Genomic DNA, 6,275 nt, shown 5'->3' with positions numbered 1-6,275 from the left:
TTATGTGCCGTCGAGTCAGCCCTGACTCATAGCGACCCCTCCTTGGGTTTCCGAGGCAGTATCACTACGGAAGTAGGATTGCCCAACCTTCCTTCCGGGGAGTGGCTGGTGGGTTTGAACCGCCAGCCTTCTGGTTAGCAGTCAAGTGCCTTAGCCACTATGCTACCTAGGCATATACTCCAAAAAATTGAAAGCAGGGACTCAGACAGATACTTGTATGTAATGATCTTTGCAGCACTACTCTGTCAAAGAGCAAAAGACAGCAGAGTCTGGTTGAAATCAAAAGTAAAGAGGTTTTATTGAAAGGCAAGGCAATTTGCAATTGGAAAATCACAAGGTCCGGAGGATTCTGAATCAATTGCTCTGAGGAGGGAATGTTCAGGGAGTTTTTATAAGAAAATACAAAGAAGTTTGATAAAAATTCAGTGATTGGCTGACATTTAGGTAATGATTACAAAAGTGGGTGAATCTGGCCTAGAACCAGTCATAAGGCCCTCCTCGCATGAATGCATGGAGGATATGTGTGATTCTAAAGTTTATCTTGAGTAAGCATCTGTTCTGAGAATTGTTTTGAACCTGTTTTCTGAACAGGACAGATTCTTAAACAGGCAAAACTCTTTAGCAAGCAATATTACATTCTTCTCTAAAGTTGTTTACCAAGTAATTTTGTCAAGGTACAGTGGAGAGTCAAGTCACAGAAATGACAGGCTGCATTTCTTGATGCAAAAGTTACTTTTTTTTTTTTAAATGACAGTGCAGAAGTTACTTTTGATTAAAAATGGAGTTTTGGCCTCAGACCTCAATATAGCCACTATCTCATGTTGGGAGCTCTTAGTTAATTTTGGGGTGCTCTTATTCATTTCACAATAGACAAAAGGTAGAAACAATCCAAGTGTCCATCAACAGATGAATGGATAAACAAAATATTGTGTATGCATGTTTGTTTTTGTTGTTAGATCGCATCAAGTAGGCCCCCAACTCATGGTGACTTCATATGTTACAAAGTAGAACTGCTCCATAGATTTTCTTGGCTTTATAACGTAATGCAGTATTTTTCAGGCATAAAGAGAAATGAAGTTCTGATACATGCCACAGCATGGACAAACTTTGAAAACATTTTGTTGAGTGAAATAAGTCAGTTACAAAAGGACAAGTACTGTATGACCACACTTATATGAAATATCTAGAATAAACAACTTCATAGAAAGCCAAGTTTATTAGTAGTTACCAGAGGCTGGGGAGATGGGAAAGTGGGGAGGTGCTGCTTAAGGGGAGATGAAAAACATTTAGAAATGGATAGTGGTGAAGGTTACACAACAGGATGAATGTAATTAATGTCACTGAATTGTACACTTAAAATGGTCAAAATGGTAAAGTTTTATTGTATATATTTATCACAATAAAAATGTTTTTAAAATACATAAACTTAGTTTAAAAATATAATGATAATAATAGAGTGAAAAAAAAAATCAAAAACGAAACCTCACTTGAATGGCTGAAGATGGACTAAAGTGAGCAGAGTAGTGAGTTGGATGTGGGATGTGAGGATGACAGAGGCATCAAGACTGACCTGCCCAACAGCGGCAGTGCTGGGGCTGGGTCCAGAGCTGAGATGGTTGTAGGGAGATGGGAGAGAATGAAGGGATCTCTGTTGGTGATGCTCAATTTGACAAGGTACTTGCCACCCAGGGACAGGAGGAGAGAGAGTTTATATTGGGGCTGCCCCTTAGAGAACATTTTGACCATATATCAAAACTTCAAATGCATGCACCCTTTGACCTAGCAATTCCACTTTCGGAATTGATCCTGCAATGCTTGTGAAAGGGCTCAAAGAGAAAGGACAAGGCTGTTCCCTGTAGTGTGGCTTAGAATGGTCCATACAGGAAGCAATGGAGGCCTCTATCAGAAGAGAAGTTATAAAATTCTTGTACATTCCACAACGATGTGCTCTTCAGCCCTGCAGAAGAAGGGGTAGTGCTAAGTATGCTAATCTGGAATGTTCTCCAAGATACAATAAATGCATTGTTTTATTTTTAAAGCAACTTAGAGTGCAGTATAGAGTTAAATAGTTGTACCACATGCTCGTGTGCACATGGAAAATACCCAAAAGGGCCCACAGAGTCTAGTAGACCTGGCTTACCTCTGGGGAGGATAATTGAGGGCCAGAATAGAGAAGTGGCCACTTCTTTTTCACTTTAAGTCTTTCTGCACAGTTTGAGTTTTATGAAGGTAATGTAATGCAGGCTGTGGAGGGACTTTGTTCCTGGACTACCAGGAAGGGGGCCCCTGGCCTGGGTTTCCAGAGGTGCCGCTGAGCCCCGTCTGCCCTCTCTCCCAGGTGAGGTAGGTGGAGGCCTCTCCCCCTTGGGTGCCTGACCCCCATAAGGGTATCAGATCCCAAGGATGGGGATGACTCCCTCTGATGCTGTGGTCAGTACTGAACCAGACAACCTGGCTGTCTTTGATGTGCAGGCAGAAAGCTGCAGAATAAGGTGGACCTACAGAGCTGGGGTGACAGAAGAAGCTGAGGGCAGTTAGCTCTGGTTCTGGTCCACTATCACCCTCGGGTTGGGCGGACATGCTGCCCAGCTGTAGTCCGGACTCCACACTCTCCAGCAGCCTTTCTGATAACTGGTCATCTGCGAGGCTACCACCACTGCCCTCCAGGCCATTTGATTGCTCCAACCTGTGGGGTGCCTGTAATAGCCCTGCCAGGGAACACACCAGGCACCACCACAGCCCAGGAACACACGACGACAGCACCCCCAGCCTGGTAATATGTCTTGCTTTCATGCTTTCCTTGTCCTTCTCATGAAAAAGGCATTGGGTGACCCCCAAAGGAAACATGGTGGCCCAGAAATCCCCAAAGGCTTATGAAAATCAACAACTGTGAGACAACTCTGGGCATAGCAGGCAGCAGTCTGGAGGGTCTACATCTTCCTGGCATGGAAGGGCCTGGAGCCTGACACTTTCAGCAGCCTAGCAATGTTTCTAGTCTCCGGCAGAATCAAGTAGTCTACAAGAAAAATGGGTGTGTAGGGGGGTGGTGCTAGACAGGGCTGACCTGAGGTAGTTCGTTACAATAGCTCTTCGGCAGAAACTGCTACTTGCATGCCCCTCCTCCCTAGAGAACCCTGATTCTGTTGGCACATAGTTTTCCTTCCTTACAAGTAAGAGGTGGTCCTGGGACAAAGTCTGGCCAGGGACATGGCTGTGTAAGGTGTCAGGAAAGCACCATCAAAGAAGGCTGACTCAAAAGGGAGGCCCTTGGCCTGGCCCTGTTTTTCCCTCTTCCTCACTGGGGAAGCAGGAGAGCCCCTCTCCCACACACATGAACCTGGGACGGCTCCAGGGACTGTGCCATTAGGTTCCACACAGGCCTGCTGTAGCCCTCCAGTCTCCTCATGACATCATGAAAAAGGAAACCAAGTTCCAGTTCAAGCTGGTAGTTTGCAGATTCCTATTACTAGCAGCCAAGTGCAATTCCTAAGTGCTTGAGTGCATTTTCCATTAGCACAACCAGAGCACTGAGTGTTAACAACCAACATTCTCGAGCTGGCCAGCAAGAACTTCTGGTTCGTGGATTCTGGCTTAAGTTCCGGCAGAAGGGTCTGCTGCAACAAGGGCCTTGAATATCTGAGCCCAGTGTGACTCTGGCCTTCACTTGGACCATGAGAGCCGAGTGCAATGAGCACTCAGAGCAACAAGCAGCCATTTCACAGCAAACCGCAGTTGCAAAGGGGGCCCAGCATTTCTTCCCCACCACCAAAGACCAACACTTAGCGTGTGGTGGCTTTGATGTTCTGCAAGTTTAAACCTTAGACCTGGGCAAGCTGCCTCATCTCTGTAGGCCCTGGTTTCTTGCTTTTGCAATGGTGATGACAGTTCTTTCTCCATCAGCATCAGTGTATGACACTGGTGGTTCAGGGATAGAATTCTTGTCTTCCATGTGGGAGACCCAGGCTGATTCCCAGCCAATGCACCTCATGTACAGCCACCACCTGTCTGTCACTGAATGTTTGCATGTTGCACTGACGCTGAACAGGTTTCAGTGGAGCTTCCAGACTAAGAAAAACTAGGAAGAAAGGCTTGATGATCTATTTCCAAAGATCAGTCAATGAAAGGCCTGATCACAAAGACCCAATTAACAAGCAATCATGGGAATCATGCAGGACCGGCAGCATTTTGTTCTGTTGTGCATAGGGCACAATGAGTTGGGAGCCAACTCAAAGGCAGCTAACACAACAGCAGCATGAAGGTGGGGACCGAGAGAAATTATGTGTGGAAACCCCAGCCCAGTTCCTGGTCAGGGCCAAGACGTCCTCCCTGCCTTCCAGCCATGGACACATTCTCCCCTGCACCGGAGTTTTGCCCCAGGAGGGGTGTGAGAAGGAAGCACAAGATTCTCTCCAAGAATCACTTAGCCTTGTCACAAATGGTTTGGCTCCTGTGAAATATTCCAATTTAGAAAATAAATCTCTGTTTTCCTGAAATATCAGGAAAACTTTTACTAAGACTTTTACTTGAGAACTTAGCAACAGATGAAAAGCTCATCTATTAGAGTAATAAGATGACAGTAATATATAAGAGTTCCATTTTAGAAATGATGTGTGGGTTTGAAAGGTTGGCCATTTGGACTCACCCAGCTGTGTGCCATGGAAGAAAAGCCTGACGATCTGCTTCCAGAAGATTACAGCCAAGTAAACCTTATAGACCAGCTCTATTCTGTAATACCTGTAGTCTCCATGAGTCAGAATCAACACAATGAGAACAGGTTTGGTTTTGGGTTTTTTGGAACATGTTGTTGTTAGGTGCCGTCGAGTCAGACCCTACTCATAGCGACCCCTCCTTGGTTTTCCAAGGTGGTATCATAGCTTTTAAGAAATAGGAATAAGCATCAACATACATGTAAAATAAATCTCTGCTTTGCCAATTGCAGTTCCAGCCTATGGTAGGTTACAGTTCTGGGGCCCTCTGTGGCTGGAAGGACACGTGACCAGTTTTGGCCAACAGGTAAGAAGTGGCTGGTGTGATCCCTTCCGAGGGAAAGCAGTGCAATGCTGGGTGAGGCCCTCCAGGGCCTTCCTCCCCCTCTCTGCAACTTGGTAACATTGAGCTAGTGACTGTTCAGTCAACCTGGGTCCTGTAGATAATGGCCCAGAACATCCAGACACCCCATGGTGGACATGTAATGAAAATAAGAAACAAACTCTGCAGCTGAGGGCCACTGAGTTTTGGAAGTTTTATCACCTTAGCTCATTTAGCCCATCTTGATCAATGTGTGGGACCAAGGCCCTATCAGCCCACCACGCCCACCCCCAGCACTCACACCCATTCTCGTGCCCCAGAAGCCAGGCTCCATTGTGCTGTCTACTCTGCATTGTAGAGAGGGAACAGCCAAGCTCGGTCTCTACCAGACCAGGGGCTTCCTGATGGAAGGGAAAGCAAAGAGAGGTCTTAACAGGCAAAGAAGTCTCATCCTAAAAGAAAAGTGGAGTAAAGTTATGATAACTTCTTAGCTAAAGCCAACTACTCTGGGGGAGTGAATTGTTGGGCCCATGAGGTAGGGACCATGGTCAGTGGATATCAAGCTCAATTGGCATAACATATTACACAAAAATAATTGTTCTACATCTACTTTGGTCAGTAGCGACTGGGATCTTAAAAGCTTAAAAGCAGCCATCTAAGATGCAACAATTGGTTTCTCCTCTTCTGGAGCAAAGAATGAAGAAAACCAAACATACATGGAAACAATTAGTCCAATGGACTAGAGGACCATGTAAAAACCTCAGCCTCTATGACCCTGAAACAAGAAGAACTAGATGGTGCCCAGCTACCACTGTCAACCTCTCCGAATGGGATCAGAGATCAGATTAGGAGATGCTGGATAAAGTGAAAGAAAAATGTGGAACAAAACTCAAAATCATAAAGAAGACCAGGCTTACTAGTTGGATAGAGACTGGTAAAACCCCCAAGACCATAGCCTCTAGATACCTTTCGGGCCTGGAATTGAACTCACTCCTGTGGCTTCTAGCCAAACAATAGGCAGGCATATAAGGTGAATATTTATACCAGGTAGGCAGACTCCTTAGAACAACCAACTATGGAAGATCCAAAGGTCAGCATTTGCACAGGGAGATAATTCAGGAATGCATAGGAAAGGACACAGGGAAAAGGTAGCCATAGAGAGGAAGTGAGTAGACAACTTGTAGGGATTGCAATCAATATCATAAAACAAAATGTGTATGAACTGTTGTATGCAAAATGAATTTGTT

The sequence above is a fragment of the Orycteropus afer genome, unplaced genomic scaffold (genome assembly GCF_000298275.1).
Source record: "Orycteropus afer afer isolate SDZICR_OR568_19922 unplaced genomic scaffold, OryAfe1.0 scaffold00019, whole genome shotgun sequence".
Taxonomy (NCBI): domain Eukaryota; kingdom Metazoa; phylum Chordata; class Mammalia; order Tubulidentata; family Orycteropodidae; genus Orycteropus; species Orycteropus afer.
The sequence above is the reverse complement of the archived record's forward strand: the minus strand, read 5'-3'. Positions refer to the sequence as shown.